At 46.6% G+C, this 17,615-nt stretch overlaps 1 protein-coding gene across 1 annotated transcript in view; it reads left to right on the plus strand.

Moving 5' to 3' along the window:
* LOC102140087 (uncharacterized) overlaps positions 1 to 17,615 on the plus strand; it is a 156,034-nt gene that overhangs the window by 91,109 nt on the left and 47,310 nt on the right. Inside the window, exons 4-10 of the mRNA XM_074026579.1 lie at positions 10,027 to 10,203; positions 10,310 to 12,369; positions 13,291 to 13,987; positions 14,092 to 14,189; positions 15,855 to 15,984; positions 16,229 to 17,108; positions 17,371 to 17,582. The gene's annotated coding sequence lies outside the window, so the exon portion shown is untranslated. The remainder of the gene's footprint in view (positions 1 to 10,026; positions 10,204 to 10,309; positions 12,370 to 13,290; positions 13,988 to 14,091; positions 14,190 to 15,854; positions 15,985 to 16,228; positions 17,109 to 17,370; positions 17,583 to 17,615) is intronic.

A 17,615-nucleotide genomic window follows, 5' to 3' on the forward strand; every position in this document is an offset into this window, starting at 1 on the left:
GCCAAGATCACGCCACTGCACTCCAGCATGGGTTACAACAGCCAGACTCCGTCTCAAAAAAATAAATAAAATAAAATCTGTCTTATTTTTATTTGTACATTAGTGTTTCTTTTTGAGGGGGTATTTTTTTTTAGATCAGTTAATTGTATTTTTGCTTTCAAAGCTTGATATTATGAATTGAATGATAATTTTCAACTACAATTTTAAACAATGTGATGCTTAATTTATATATGAATTAGCCATATGTCATCTATAGAAATATCTATGTGTTTTTCATCTATGTTGCGACTACTTCGTTTATGACATACTCTTTTCATGGTTTTCGATGATTATTCTATTCTGTCTAGGTGAGTAGTCAGGAAAATAATCTTAAATTCACAATCTACTTATATTTTGAATCTGTATAATTATGTAGGAAGAACACTCTTTATTTGAAGGTAATGTTTGAAAAATGTTGTAATGTCTCTTAGGTAGTCTTTAATTTTTTTTTTTTTTTTTTGAGACCAAATCTTTCTGTCGCCCAGGCTGGATTGCAGTGGTGCAATCTTGGCGAGACTCCATCTCAAAAGAAAAGAAAAAAAAAATTAAAGACCTTCTGCACAGCAAAATAAACTATCGACAGAGTAAACAGGCAACATACAGTATGGGAGAAAATTTTTGCAACCTATGCATCTGTCGAAGGTCTAATGTCTAGCATCTATAAGAACTTAAACAAATTTACTATAGAAAAACAACAACTCCGGCTGTGCGCGGTGGCTCATGCCTGTAACTCTAGCACTTTGGAGGTTGAGGCGATTGGATCACTTGAGGTCAGGAGTTTAAGACCAGCCTGGCCAACATGGCGAAACCCTGTCCTACTAAAAGTACAAAAATTAGCCAGCCGTGGTGGTGCATACCTGTAATCCCAGCTACTGGGGAAGCTGAGGCAGGAGAATCGCTTGAACCCAGGAGGCGGAGGTTACAGTGAGCCAAGATCGTGCCACTGCAGTCCAGCCTGCGTGCGAAAGAGCAAGACTCCATCTCAAAAAAAAAAAAAAAAAAAAAAAAAAACCAAAGAGAAAAACAACAACTCCAAAAAAAAGTGGATGAAATAGGGCCGGGCTCAGTGGCTCACGCTGTAATTCCAGCACTTTGGGAGGCCAAGGCGGGTAGATCACTTGAGGTCAGGAGTTCAAGATCAGCCTAGCCAACATGGTAAAACCCCCATCTCTATCAAAAATACAAAATATCGCCGGTCACAGTGGCTCACGCCTGTAATCGCAGCACTTTGGGAGGCCAAGGCAGGCGGACCACCTGAGGTTGGGAGTTCGAGACCAGGCTGACCAACATGGATAAACCCTGTCTCTACTAAAAATACAATTAGTTGGGCATGGTGGTGCATGTCTGTAATCCCAGCTACTAAGGAGGCTGAGGCAGGAAAATCGCTTGAACCCGGGAGGCAGAGGTTGCGGTGAGCCAAGAGTGCACTATTGCACTCCAGCCTGGGCCACAAGAGTGAAACTCCATCTCAAAAAAAGATAATAATTTTATATATATAGATATATATGTATGTATGTATGCTGGGCATGGTAGTGGATACTTGTAATCCCCACTACTAGGGAGGCTGAGGCAAGAGAATTGCTTGAACCCAGGAGGTGGAGGTTGCAGTGAGCTGGAATCCAGCCTGGGTGACAGAGCAAGGCTGCCTCTCTCAAAAAAAAAAAAAAAAAAAAAAGTGGGGGAAGGACATGAACAGACGTGTATCAACAATCATATGAAAATAAGCTCAACATCACTGATTATTAAATAAATGCAAATCAAAACCACAATGAGACACCATTTCATGCCTGTCAGAAACGCTATTTTTAATAAGTTAAAGAAATAACAGATGCTGGCGAGGTTGTGGAGAAAAAGAAATGCTTATATACTGTTGGTGGGAGTGTAAATTAGCCATTGTTGAAGACAGTGTGTTGATTTTTTTTTTTTCTTGAGATGGAGTTTCACTCTTGTTGTCCAAGCTGGAGTGCAATGGCACGATCTCAGCTCACTACAACCTCCACCTCCCGGGTTTAAGCGATTCTCCTGCCTCAGCCCCCCGAGTAGCTGGGATTACAGGCATGTGCCACCACACCTGGCTAATTTTTGTATTTTTAGTAGAGACGGGGTTTCGCCACATTGGCCAGGCTGGTTTCAAATTCCTGACCTCAGGTGATCCACCCACCTCGGCCTCCCAAAGTGCTGGGATTACAGGCGTGAACCGCCATGCCCGGCCTAATGTGATGAGCAATCCTATTACTGGGTATATACCCACAGGAATATAAATTATTCTATTATAAATACACATACACATGTATGTTCACTGCAGCACCATCCACCACAGCAAACACATGGACTCAACCTAAATTTCCATCAATGATAGACTGGACAAAGAAAAATGTGGTACATATATACCATGAAATACTATGGAGTCATAAGAAAAATGAGATAATGCCCTTAGCAGAGATCTGGATGGAGCTGGAGGCCATTATCCTTAGCAAACTAACACAGGAACAGAAAACCAAATACTGCATGTTCTCACTTATGAGTGAGAGGTAAATAATGAGAACACACAGACACAGGGAGGGGAATGACACATTGGGGTCTGTCAAAAAGTGGAAGGTGGGAAGAGAAAGAGGATCAGGAAAAATAACTAATGGGTACTAAACTTAATACCTGGGTTATTAAATAATCTATACAACCCCCATGACACAAGTTTACCTATGTAACAAACCTGCACTTGTACCCTAGAACTTAAAAGTTTTTAAAAAGACCTATTTGTACTTTTTAAAGAGGAATCTGCCAGTAATTTCAAAGATGGTTTTGTTTATAAAACATAATCTTCCACTTGTCCAGTAGATGCTATTGATTGATTCATTGATTGATTGATTGATTGATTGATTGGAGACAAACGCTGTCTCCCAGGCTGGAGTGCAGTGGTACAATCTTGGCTCACTGCAACCTTTGCCTCCCAGGTTCTAGCAATTCTCCTGCCTCAGCCTCCTGAGTAGCTGGGATTACAGGCATATGCCGCCACACCTGGCTAATTTTTTATTGTTATTAGAGACGAGATTTCACCATGTTGGCCAGGCTGGTCTTGACCTGACCTCAGGTGATCCGCCTCCCTCAGCCTCTCAAAGTGCTGGGATTACGGGCTTGAGCCACCATGCACAGTCAGAAGCTCTTTAACTTAATTAGATCCCGTTCATTAATTTTTGCTTTTGTTGCAATTGCTTTGGCATCTTTGCCATGAAGTCTTTGCCTGTGCCTATGTCCTGAATGGTATTGCCTAGGTTGTCTTTCAGAGTTTTTATAGTTTGGGTTTACATTTAAGTCTTTAATCCATCCTGAGTTATTTTTTGTGTATGGTGTAAGGAAGGGGTCCAGGTTCAATTTCCTGCATATGACTAGGTGGTTCTCCCAGCACAATTTATTGCGAATTCTTTTCCCATTGCTTCTTTTGTCAGCTTTGTCAAAGGTCAGATGGTTGTAGGTGTGCAGCTTGACTTCTGGCCTTCTATTCTGTTCCACTGATCTATGTTTCTGTTCTTGTACTAGTACCATGCTGTTTTGGTTGCTGTAGTCCTGTAGTATAGCTGGAAGTTGAGTAGCATGATACCTCCAGCTTTGTTATTTTTGCTTAGGATTGCCTTGGCTATTTAGGCTCTTTTTTTGGTTTCATATAAATTTTAAAATAATTGTTTTAAATTCTATGAGAATGTCAGTGGTTGTTTATTGGGAATAGCATTGAATATATAAATTGCTTTGGGCAGTATGGACATTTTAATGATATTGATTCTTTCTATTCCTGAGCATGGAATGTGTTTTAATTTATTTGTGTCATTTCTGATTTCTTTGAGCAGTGGTTTGTAGTTCTCCTTGAGATCTTTTACCTCCCTAGTTAGCTGTATTCATAGATATTTTATTCTTTTTTGTGACAATTGTGAATGTGAGTTCATTCATGATTTAGCTCTCAGCTTGACTGTTGTTTGTGTGTAGGAATACTAGTAATTTTTGCACATTGATTTTGCATTCTGAGACTTTGCCAAAGTTTATCAGCTTAAGGAGCTTTTAAGCGGAGACTATGGGGTTTTCTAGATATAGGATCATGTAATCTGCAAACAGGGATAATTTGATTTCCTTTCTTCGTATTTGGATGCCCTTTCTTTCTTTCTCTTGCCTGATTACCCAGACCAGAACTTCCAGTACTATGTTGAATAGGAATGATGAGAGACGATATCCTTGTCTCATTCTGGTTTTTAAGGAGAATGCTTCCGGCTTTCGCCCATTCAGTATTATGTTGGCTGTGGGTATGTCATAGATGACTTTTATTATTTTGAGGTGTTTTTTTTTTTTTCAATACCCAGTTTATTGAGAGTTTTTAACATGAATAGACATTGAATTTTAATGAAAGTCTTTTCTGCATCTATTGAAATAATCATGTGTTTTTTGCCCCTAGTTCTGTTTCTGTAATGAATCGCATTTATTAATTTGGATATGTTGAACCAAACTTGCATCCTTGAGATGAAGCCTACCTGACCATGGTGGATAAGTTTTTTGATTTGTTGCTGAATTTGCTTTGCTAATATTTTGTTGAAGATTTTTGCATCAATGTTCATCAAAGATGTTGACACGAAGCTTTCTTTTTCAGGTTTTCATGTCAAGATGGTCTATGAGTTTAGGGAGAGTCCCTTCTCCTCAATTTTTTGGAATAGTTTCAGTAGGAACAGTACCAGCTCTTTGTATATCTGGGAGAATTCAGCTGTGAGCCCATCTGGTCCTGGACTTTTATTGATTGGTAGGCTATTTATTACTGCCTCAATTTCAGAATTCATTATTGTTCTGTTCAGGGATTCAGTTTCTTCCTTGTTCAGTCTCGATTGGGTGTATGCCTCCAGAAATGTTTCCATTTCTTCCAGATTTTCTAGTTTATGTGCATCGAGTTGTTCATAATATTCTCTGATGGTTGTCTTCTCTGAGGTCAGTGGTAATATCCCCCTTATTGTTTCTGATTGTGTTTATTTGGATCTTCTCTCTTTTCTTCTTTATTAGTCTAGCTAGTGGTCTTTTTAGTTATTTTTTCCAAAAAACCAGCTCCTGGATTTGTTGGTCTTCTGAATGTGTTTTCACATCACTGTCTTATTCAGTGCAGCTCTGATTTTGGTTATTTCTTGTTTTCTTCTAGCTTTGGGATTTGTTTGCTCTTGGTTCTCTAGTTCTTTTATTTATTTATTTATTTATTTACTTATTTTATTTATTTATTTTGAGACGGAGTCTCGCTCTGTCACCTAGGCTGGAGTGCAGTGGTGCGATCTCAGCTCACTACAACCTCCACCTCCCGGGTTCAAGCGATTCTCCTGCCTCAGCCTCCCAAGTAGCTGGGATGGACTACAGGCATGTGCCACCACGCCTGGCTAATTTTTTGTATTTTTAGTAGAGACAGGATTTCACCATGTTAGCTAGGTTTGTCTCGCTCTCCTGACCTGGTGATCTGCCCACCTCGGCCTCCCAAAGTGCTAGGATTACAGGCGTGAGCCACCGCGCCCAGCCTTGTTCTCTAGTTCTTTTAGCTGTGATGTTAACTTGAGATCTTCCTAACTTTTTGATGTGAGGCTTTAGTGCCAGAATGTAGTGAGATCAGATATATTAAGTAAGGCCAGGCATGGTGGCTGATTCCTGTAATCCCTACACTTTTGGAGGCCAACACGGGAGAATCACTTGAGCCCAGGAGTTTGAGACCAGACGGGGAAACGTGTGGAAAACTCGTCTGTACTGAAAATACAAAAATTAGCCGGGTGTGCTGGCACACACCTGTGATTTCAGCTACTTGGGAGGCTGAGGTGGGAGGATCATCTAAGTCTGGGGAGGTTGAGGCTGCAGTAAGCCATGATGGTACCACTGCACTCCAGCCTGGGTGACAGAGTGAGACCCCGTCAAAAACAAACAAGGAAGCAACAGATATTTTATGCCCTTCTCTGGGTAGGAAGCAAAATGAACAGAAGTCAGCATTTTAAAATTAAAATTTTATTTTTAAATTTTAACCTACTTATTTATGTATTTTGAGATCAGGTTATGAAACTGGCTAATGTTTGTATTTTGGGTTGAGATGAGGTTTTACCATGTTGCCCAGGATGGTCTCGAACTCGTGGGATGAAGCAATCCACCTGCCTTGGCCTCCTAAAGTACTGGGATTACAGGCGTGATTCACTGCCAGGCCGCAATTTTTTTTTTTTTTTAATCGCTTGTCTTTCTGAGAGTTTTGTGGCAGAGAGTTTGGTTTGTTTAAATTCATTCTAAATAGACATTTAGGATGTCAGCTTCTGGCCTCATGGACTCTGAGGTTACAAGTCCCCTGGTCTATCACAGGACCATACACATAAGAAATAAAAAAATCGACCAGGCTTGGTGGCTCACGCCTGTAATCCCAACACTTCGGGAGACTGAGGCCAGGAGTTTGGATCACCTTAGGTCAGGAGTTTGAGACCAGCCTGGCGAACATGGTGAAACCCCATCTCTATTAACAGTAAAAAATTAGCCGGGCGAGGTGGTGCGTGCCTGTAATCCCAGCTACTCAGGAGGTTGAGGTACTAGAATCGCTTGAACCCCGGAGGCGGAGATTGCAGTGAGCCAAGATTGCCCCACTGCACTCTAGCCTGGGCGACAAAGCAAGACTCCATCTCAAAAAAGAAAAGAAAAAGAATCCATCTCAAAAAGTAAATAAATAAACAAACAAACATAACATTTATGATAAGTAATTGTGTTACAAAGAAATAGTTATGTACCCTAATCCAAGGTCTCACAGAGAAAAGGATGCCTGTGCACAGACTGGGTCAACTGTGTCTTCTCTACTGTCCCCACCTCAAAGTTGCTTTCTCCCTTGTTGCCTAGAAAATCGCCGCCCTGACTGGGTATGATTGTTCTTCGATCAGTATATGCATATAGATGTATTTTTTCATTCTTCCCTGGCTGATTATTGCGTGGGCGGTCGCTTGGCGCCTCCTAGCGGCCGGCTAGCAGTACAGGTCTTCTCCAGAGGCCGCTTGGGCTGACGGCACTGCCTGTGGCCCACAGGGGCGGCCGCCTTTCTAGAGTTCTCTTGTCCTCTGGAGCTCCAGCGGCAGCTGCCGAGGGAAGGACAGTCCCCGCTGTGAGGTGGGCAGAGCTCGGGAGTCCTGCAGCCTTCAGCTGAACAGTCCCGATGGTGCCAGAGCTCTGGCGCGTCCCTTGTGAGTCATAGCTCAGGCGTGCAGGGCTGTGGAGGGGAGGCTGTTACCGCGCTCCCGGCAGGAGCCGAGTGTGGGGCTGCCCGGGCTGGTCCCCAGCTCACCGCAGCTGCAGAGGCCCGACCCTCGGGACCCACCAGGCATGATGCAGGGGGCCAGAGACACTCCCCAGGCCCGGTCGCGGGCCCGCGTGGGTCCTGGCCGTCTGAGGCTCCGGCCGATTTTTTTCCCAAGTCCCCATGGAGAGTCAGGGACGGTCCTGTGCCATCTTCCGAGGGCCGGGAAAGCTCTCCGCCCGTGGGCTTTCTGAGCGCCGAAGGGGCCACATGCTGTTCCGAGGGTGCCGCAGGTTCAGGGGGCGCCCCTGCGTGGTCTCCACCCCCTCTAGTTTCCTCCTCTTCCCACCCTGCAGGTGGCTCATCACCCTGGCTGGAACGCGGCTGTGGAAGAGTCGTGGGCTGAGGCGCTGGCGTCAGAGGGTGTGGCCCGACAACCCCGGTCTCGGGGTGGCTGTGTGGTCTGCGGGTGGTGGTCCAGGTCCTAGGCCTCTCCTACTCCGCGGCGGGGAGGAGGGGCCGGTCGCCCCCACCCCCCGCCCCGCCTCGAGCCCCCCAGTCTTTCTGCCTCCCGAGTGCACCAGCAGACAGTGTGGGAGAGCGCTGGGAAGGAAGGTTGGTGGAGTTAGACTCCAGACGGACGGCTTCAGGCCCCGCGCGCCACATTCGGCCACATTTGGTGTGTAGTGTGGACCCGGTGGGCCTCTGCTCTCGCCACCGGCTGGCTTCTCTGTCCAGCCGCGGGGTCAACCAGATGTCAGCCCGAAAGTTAGGACTTGGCCACCAACTTGAAATGTTTAAGATGAACTAGATAGCTCTCGCCCGCGGCAGTACCGCTTAGGTCCAGCAGAGGGTGCGATTACGGCTCACGCGGCCTTCCACCTGCTCGGGCTCACCCCTGTCATCCCCCTCCCCCTCCCCCTCCCCCTCCCCCTCCCCCTCCTCCCCCTCCCTCTCTTTGTCTCCCTCACCCTCTCCCCTCCCTTTTGGATGGATTTTTTGCTCTTGTTGCCCAGGCTGGAGGGCAATGGTGCAATCTCGGCTCACTGCAACCTCCGCCTCCCTTGTTCAAGTGATTCTCCTGCCTCAGCCTCCCGAATAGCTGGGATTACAAGCGAGCACCACCATGCCCGGCTAATTTTGTATTTGTAGTAGAGACAAGGTTTCTCCATGTTGGTCAGGCTGGTCTCAAACTCCCGACCTCAGGTGATCCGCCCACCTCGGCCTCCCAAAGTGCTGGGATTACAGCTGCCAGCCACCATGCCTGGCCCCATCCTCCCATTTCTGCCTCCAGAGTAGCTGAGGCTCTGGGGATCTTTCTTTTTTTGTTTTTTTTTTCCCTAGCCCCACTTTGAGTTTGTTTCCACAGTACATTGAGTTTTGTTTTGTTTTGTTTTGTTTTGTTTTCTCTCCCTTATGTGCCTTCCTGCACACTGAAGTTGCTGTTTTAAATTTCTTTCTACTTTCGTGTGTGTGTGTGCGCGTGTGTGTATGTGTGTGTATGTGTACATATATATATATTTTTAAATGAGGTCTTCTCAGTCACCCAGGCTGAAGTGCAGGTGTGTGATCACAGCTCACTGCAGCCTGGACCTCCTTGGGCTCAGGGGATCCTCCCATCTCAGCTCCCTGGGTAGCTGGTACTACAGTCACACACCACCACGGTGGCTCTTTGTTTTGCATTTTTTGCTTTTTATTTTTATAGAGATGAGGTTCTGCCATGTTTCTCAGATTGGTCTCGAACTCCTGTGCTCAAACAATCCACCAGTCTTGACCTCCCAAAGTGCTGGGATTACAGGCATGAGCCATCCTGCCTGACTGGCTGGCTATCTATCTATCTATCATCTATCTCTGTGTGTCCGGCTCTGTCTGTCTATTTGGCTGGCTCTTATCTATCTATCTATCATCTATCTATCTATCTATCTATCTATCTATCTATCTATCTATCTATCATCTTTTTTTTTTTTTTTTTTGAGACAGAGTCTCACACTGTCACCCAGGCTGGAGTGCAGTGGCATGATCTCAGCTTATTGTAACCTCTGCCTCCTAGGTGCCCAGCTCCTGGAGTAGCTGGGACTATAGGAGCGCACCACCACACCCAGCTAATTTTTGTGTTTTCAGTTGAGACGGGATTTCACGATGTTGGCCAGGATGGACTCAATCTCTTGACCTCGTGATCTGCCTGCCTCAGCCTCCCAAAGTACTGGGATTACAGGCATGAGCCACTGGCACCCAGCCTCTATCATCTTTTTAGTAGAGATGTGATCTTGTTATGTTGTCCATGCTCTGGATATATATTTCTTTTTTAACTTTAATTATTATTTTTTAATAGAGACGTTGTCTCACCATGTTGTCCCTGGATAGTCTTGAACTCCTGGGTTCCAGGTATCCTCCGTGGCCTCCCAAAGTGCTGAGATTACAGGTGTGAGCCAGCATGCACGGTCTGGTCATGTTTTTGATGTGTTGATTCTTTCCAGTCCGGATGCATAATCTCATGTCTGAACATTCCTGCTAGTGTGATTATGTTATATGACTTAGCCCAGCACCAGAGTGATTTGGTGCTCCTGCCTTGGCCCAGCCCATGGAAGGGATTGTGACATATAACTGGACCCAGTACCGAGGTGATGTGACTATTCTACTGCCTTGTCACTGCCCACAGGGGACATTGTGGCATCACTGCATCTTGTACCCAGGTGGTGTGAATCTTGTCTCCTGCCTTGGCTCTTCCACAGGGGACATTGTGTCATATCGCTGGGCCCCACACATAGGTTATGTGACCCTCCTGCCTGTGCCCTGCCTGTGTGGGCCACTGTGACTTTTGTGGGGTCCAACACCCAGGTGATGTAAGTCTACTGCCGAGGTCCTGCCTACAGAAGATATTGTGGCATATTCCTGCACCCATCACTCAGGTAATGCAGCTCTCTTCTCCTGCCTGGCCCCTGCTAATAGAAGGGATTGTGATGTATTACTGGCTCAGCACCTAGCTCACATGACTCTCCCCCTCTTTCTTTCTAGGTTCTGCCCACAGAGGATATTGTGACATGTCACTGGGCCTAATACTACAGTGACATACTCTTCTGCCTTGACACTGCCCTTAGAAGGCATGGTGGTGTATTGCTGGGCCCAGAACCAATGTGGTGTGAGTCTCCTGCCTGGACCCTGCCTACAAGGTGCATTGTGACATATCTCTGGGCCCTTTATTTTATGTGACTCTCCTCTCTTACCTGGATGTTGCCCAAAAAGAGATTGTGACATAAATCTGGGCCCAGCACAGAAGTGACGTGACTCTCCTCTCCTGCCTGTTCCTTGCCCACTGAAGAGTGAATGACTTATTGCTGAGTTTAGCACACAGGTGATGGGGATTCTTCTGCCTGCTCACAGAAGTCATTGTGACATATGTCTGGGCCTATCACTAAGATTATGTGACTCTCTTCTTCGTGGAACCTGTATACAGTGGGGAGTGTCACATGTTGCTTGGCCCAGGACCTACATGATGCGACTCTCTTCTTATGCCTAGGCCCTGCCCACTGGAGTGATTTTGACATGTAGCTGGGCTCAGCCCCAAGGTTATATGACTCCACACTTCTTCCTGAGCCCTACCCACAGGGGCATTGTGTCATATCTCCAAGGCCTTCAGTGACGTGATGTGACTCTTTTGTTTGGACCCTGTTCTCAGGATATTGTCACATTGCTGAGCCCAGCATCTAGGTGATGCGACTCTTCTGTACTGTTTGGTCTCTACCCAAAAAGGGATTGTGACATATCACTGTGTCAAGAACCTAGATGAGGTGACTCTCCTCTCCAGCCTGAGACTTCCATACAGTGTGTATTGAGACATATCACTGGGTCCAATACCTAGATAATGCAACTCTCCTTCATGGGCCTTGCCCATAGGTGTATTACGAGCTATGTTTCTATTAATCACCTAGGTGATGTGACACTCCTCTTCTGCGTGGACCCTGCCAAAAAAGTATTGTTACATATAGCCGGGCCCAGCCCCCAGGTCATGTGATTCTTCTTCTTTTTTTTTTTTCCTGAGCCCTACCCACAGAGAAAATTTTGACATATTTTTGGGCCCATCATTTATGTGATGTGACTCTTGCATGGACCCTCCCTGCAAGGGGTAGGGTGACATATTGCTGAACCCAGTACGTAGGTGATGTGACCCTCCTTTATGGACTGGGCTTTGCCCAAGCAGGGATTGTGATGTATTGCTGGGCCCCCCACCTCACTGTTGTGATTCTGCTCTTCCTCCTAAGCCCTGCATACATTGTGTATTGTGACGTATACCTGGATTCAGCACCCAGGTGACACAACTTTATGTCATGAGAACTGCCCATAGAAGCAATATGACATATTTCTTTTTCTTTTTCTTTCTTTTTTTTTTTTTTGAGACAGAGTTCGCTCTTGTTGCCCAGGCTGGAGTGCAATGGCGTGATCTCGGCTCACTGCAACCTCCTGGGTTCAAGCGATTCTCCTGCCTCAGCCTTCCGAGTAGCTGGGATTACAGCCATGTGCCACCATGGCCGGCTAATTTTGTATTTTTATTTAGTAGAGATGGGATTTCTCCATGTTCTTCAGGCTGATCTCAACCTCCCGGCCTCAGGTGATTCACCTGCCTTGGCTTCCGAAAGTGCTGGGATTACAGGTATGAGCCGCTGTGCCTGGCCGACATATCTCTTTTTCATCACCTAGATGATGTGACTGTTTTATTTTCCATGTCCCTGGCATATTTTGGGTATAGTGACATATCATCGAGTTCACACCCATTAGATGGGATGATCTAGGAGATTTAACTCCCCTCTTCTGTCTGCACCCTGACCACTAGGAGGATTGTGACGAATCACTGGTCTCAGCAATCAGGGGATTTGTTTTTTTTGCCTGGTCCTCGCCCACAGAGAACATTGTAACATATCCCTGGTCTCAGCACTCAGGTGATGTGACTCTTCTGACTGTATTCTGCTTTCAGGAGGGGATTGTAGCATATTCCTAATTGAGCACCAAGGTGATGTGACACTGCTGCCTGGTCCCTGCCCTCAGAGAAGATTGTGACACATCACTGCCCCAAAACCCAGGTGATGTGAGTCTACTGGTCCATCCCTATTCACTGCTGGGATTGTGATGCCTATCTTGGCCCAGCTTACAGGTGCAATGATCACTTTCTTTTTTTCAGACGGAGTTTCTCTCTTGTTGCCCAGGCTGGAGTGCAATGGCACGATCTTGGCTCACCGCAACTTCCACCTCCTGGGTTCAAGCGATTCTCCTGTCTCAGCCTCCTGAGTAGCTGGGATTACAGGCATGCGCCACCACGCCCGGCTAATTTTGTATTTTTAGTAGAAACAGGGTTTCTTCATGTTGGGCAGGCTGGTCTTGAACTCCTGACCTCAGGTGATCCACCCGCCTCAGCCTCCCAAAATGCAGGGATTATAGGCGTGAGTCACCACGCCTGGCCTCTATGATCACTTTCATACCTTGAAACAACCAATAGCAGATACACTGTCTCTCACAGCCAGAGTTAGGAAAATGAGTAATATCTTGGGTCTCCTCTTTGTATGAAAGTCACAGAGAATCACCACTCTCTCACACACTGTATAAAGTTGTCAAAAGGCACAGCGGATGTCCTAACAGAACTCAGCACACAGGTGAGGTTGTGACACTCATATGTATGACCTGCCGACAGTAAATATTTCATCCTTCCGCATAAACACAGCTCACAATCGAGGTTCTGAATGTCACACCCAGAGGCAGTCAAATGTTGGAAAATGGAATCTCATATGTGAATTCGGTCCATGCAAGATTCGGCACACCTGTGAGTCTGTGACTCCACTAAGGCGACACAGTTTGCAGGAAGGATTGAGGTTCTCATACATGGATCCAGACCATCATTGAGATTGCGACTCATTTACTTAGACTCAACATACAGGAAGTGTTAGATCTCATACCTAGAACTAGAAAATGTGTGGAACTATTAATCTCATGCTTTGACCTTCATGCAGGTGTGATTGTGACATACACCTCTGCCCAGCACCTCAGTGATTTGACTCTTCTGCCTGGGTCCAGCGTACAGATGGGATTGTGCCGTATTGCTGGACCCAGCACTTAGGTGATGTGAGTCTGTTCTCTTGCCTTAGTGCTTTTCACAGAGGGCGTTGAGACATCACTGGGCCTAGTGCCCAGGTGATGTGACTTTCCTCTACTTCCTGGGCTTTTCCCAAGAAGCTGCAATATATTGCTGCGACCAGAACCTAGGTAATGTGACTCTTCTCTCCTGCCTGGTTCCTCTTGCACATACTGTGACATGTGGCTGGTCCTGACACCTTGGCGATGTGAATCTCCTGTGTGGGCCCTGCCCACAGAGGTATTACAACATATATTTTCACTCATCATCTAGGTGATATAATTCTCCTCTTCTGCCTGGCCCTGCCAAAAAGTGGAAGATTGTGGCAAATCACTGAACCCAGCACCTAGGTGATGTGACTCTCTTGTTTGGCCTGGGCCTCTCATGTTTTGGGTATTGTAAAATATCACTAGGCCCACCGCCGATGGGATTGCTTGCTCCTACCTTGACTCTGCCCATAGGTACCTTGTGACATATATCTGCATCCATGACCTAGAAGATGTGACATTTATTTTTTGCCTGCACCCTGCCCTGCACAGGAATGATTGTGACATATCCTTGAAACGAGACACCAGGTGATATGGCTCTTCTGCTTCTGTCTTGCCCACAGGGAGCATTGTAACATAGTGCTGAGCTCAGCACCCAGGTGATGTGACTGTTCCTTGTGCTGTGCTTTCAGGACAGAATTGTATCCCTGGCTGAGCACCCAGGTGAGGTGACACTCCTGCTTGGCTTCCTTCCTCAGAGAAGACTGTGAGATCCTTGGCTGAAATCCAGGTGATGTGAATCCCCTGCTAGCTCCCTTCCTATAAGTACAGTTGAGACAGGCTGTGGTCAGCTTACAAGTGTGATGATGACTCTCATGCCTCAAGTCAGCTGTTAGAAGAAATACTGGCCAGGCACAGTGGGGACTATAATCCCATCACTTTCGGAGGCTGAGGCGGGCGGATCACCTGGGGTCAGGAGTTTGAGACCAGCCTGACCAACATGGAGAAACACCGTCTCTACTAAAAATACAAAAAAAATTAGCCAGGTGTAGTGGCGCATGCCTGTAATTCCAGCTACTCGGGAGGCTGAGGCAGGAGAATCGCTTGAACTCGGGAGGCGGAGGTTGAGGTGAGTGGAGATCACACCATTGCACTCCAGCCTGGGCAACAAGAGCGAAACTCTTATCTCAAAAAAAAAAGAGGAAGAAATACTGTCTTTCATAGCTGAGAAAAATGAGTGACATCCTGGGTCTTCTCTGTATGAAGGTTGTAAAAGATTGCCACACCCTCACATGTGGTATAATGCCCTCAAGTGTTAGAGTGTGTCATCACAGGGCATAGCACACAGGCGAGATTGTTTCTCACACGCACACCTCACCAACCATTAGTATTATCACCCTCACACATGGAAAGAGCATGCTGCTGAGGTCTTGAATCTCACATGCAAACAGTCCACAGTTGGAATTGTGTCTGTCATATGTGAGCATCCAGCCACAGTTGGGATGGTGACACATTTCTAAACTCAAATCACAGGCAGATGAGGACTCTACTATTTGGACCCAGCCAATTGGAGAAATGTTGACTCTCACACCTGGGCTTAGGGCCACAGGTATGGTCATGGGTGCATATAAACACGAAGGGGTCAGTGAATTGTGACCCGCATTCATACTACATAAAGCCCTTAGGTAGTATAGAGAGTGTATTAACAAGGCCCAGCACACAGGGGAGATTGCGACAGTCGTATGCACACGCACCCAACAGTATATACATCATCATTTCCCCACATGAACACAGCCCACTTTTGGGGTTCTGAATCTCACAACTATAGGCAGTCAAAGACTGGAAACTTGACTCTCGTGTGGATTCAGTCCACGGGTTGGTGACATTCAGAGCAAGATTCAGCACACCTCTGAGGCTGTGACTTGACTGTTAAACGTAGCGTGCAGGAGGAGTTGAGGCTCTCTTGCACAAATTCAGTCCACCGTTGAGATTGTAACCCCTGTTCTTAGACACAACATATAGGAGGTTAACACCGGGACATGTGTGGGATTGTTAATGTCATCCCTGGACCTTCCTGCAGATTTAATTGTGACATTTTTCACTTTTTTTTTTTTTTTTTTGAGACGGAGTTTCACTCATCACCCAGACTGGAGTGCAATGGCACAATCTTAGCTCACTGCAACCTCCCCCTTCCGGGTTCAAGCGATTCTTCTGCCTCAGCCTCCCAAGTAGCAGGGATTACAGGCTTGCACCACCACGCAAGGCTAATTTTGTATTTTTAGTAAAGACAGGATTTCTCCATGTTGATCAGGCTGGTCTGGAACTCCTGACCTCAGGTGATCCTCCCACCTCTGCCTCCCGAAGTGCTGTGATTATAGGCGTGAGCCACTGCGCCTGGCCCAATTGTGACATTTTTCTATGCCGGGCACCTGAGTGATCTGACTGTCTTGCCTAGGACCAGCCCACAGGGGGGATAGTGATATATTGCTGAACCCAGAACTGAGGGGCTGTGACTCTCTTCTTCTGTGTTGGTGCTGCTCCCAGAGGACATTGTGACATCTCACTGGACCTTGCACTTAGTTGATGTGAGTCTCCTCTCCTGCCTTGGCACTGCCCACGGGGGCATGGTGACATATCTCTGGGCCTACATCCAGGTTATATGACTCTCATGCCTGTGCCCTCACCACATTGTGACATATTGCTGAGTCCAACACCCTGGTAATGTAACTCTACTGCGTAGGTTCTGCCAACACGGAACGTTGTGGATATTTTTTTCCACCCATTACCCAGGTGATGTGACTCTCTTCTTTTGCCTCATTCTGCTCACAGGAGGAATTGTGACGTATCACTTGGCCCAGTACCAAGCAAGTGTGACTCTTCTATTCATCATAAGTTCTGCTTTCAAGGGAGATTGGGACATATTGTGGGGCTCAACACCGATGTGACATTACTGTTTTGCCTTGGCCCAGACCTTAAAGGCACTGTGACATATTGCTCGGCCCACCAACAAGGTGACGAGAGGTTCTGTGTGGACACTGACAACAGAGCATTGTGACATATCTTTGGGAGTGTCAACTATTTGATGTGACTTTTTTTTTTTTTTTTTGAGACGGAGTCTCGCTGTGTCACCCAGGCTGGAGTGCGGTGGCACGATCTCGACTCACTGCAAGCTCCGCCTCCCGGGTTCACGCCATTCTCCTGCCTCAGCCTCCCGAGTAGCTGGGACTACAGGCGCCCGCCACCACACCTGGCTAATTTTTTGTATTTTTAGTAGAGATGGGGTTTCACCGTGTTAACCAGGATGGTCTCATCACCCGACCTTGTGATCCACCCATCTCGGCCTCCCAAAGTGCTGGGATTACAGGCGTGAGCCACCGCGCCTGGCTGACTCTCCTTTTATACCAAGGCTTTACTCATAGGGGAGATCGTGATGTATCTTTTGGCCCAGAAATCAGGTGATGTGTTTCTCCTGCCTGAGCTTTGCTCACAGGGAGCATTGTGACATATCACTGGGCCCAGCAACCAGGTGATGGGACTCTACTGCCTGCCCCCCGCTTTCAGGAGGAAATTGTAACTTATCTCTGACCAAGCACCCAGGTGATAACTCTTCTGCCTGGGCCCTATTCTCAGGGAAGATTGTGACATAGCCCTGGCCCAGCACCCAGATGATGCAGACGATGTAATACTCCTGCTCACTCTCTATCCACAGGTAAGACTATGACATATGATCATGCCCAGCTAATTTTTGCCTTTTAATAGAGATGGGGTTTCACCGTGTTGGCCAGGCTGGTCTCGAACTCAGGTGATCTGCCCACTTTGGCCTCCCAAAGTGCTCAGATTATAGGCGTGAGCCATGGTCCCCTGGCCTAGGGAATGTAACTTTCTTTTGCTGCCTGTTCTCTACTCACAGGGGTAATTGTGACATATTGCTGGTCCCAGCTCCTAGCTGATGTGACTCTTCTTTTTTCTAGGTTCTGCGCACAAAGGAGATTGTGACATACTGCTGTGCCTAACACTAAGGTGATGTGACTTCTCTTCTTTTGGCTATGTCCTTAGAAGGCATTGAGATACACTGCTGAACCAGCACCAAGATGCTGTGAGTCCTCTGCCTGAACCCTGACCACAGGGAGCATTGTGACATATTTCTTGACCCACTGCAATCTCTCCTATGGACAAAGCTCAGGTAAATGCCCTATTTTATCTACGTAATGTGACA

Source organism: Macaca fascicularis, chromosome 19, assembly GCF_037993035.2.
Source record: "Macaca fascicularis isolate 582-1 chromosome 19, T2T-MFA8v1.1".
NCBI lineage: Eukaryota > Metazoa > Chordata > Mammalia > Primates > Cercopithecidae > Macaca > Macaca fascicularis.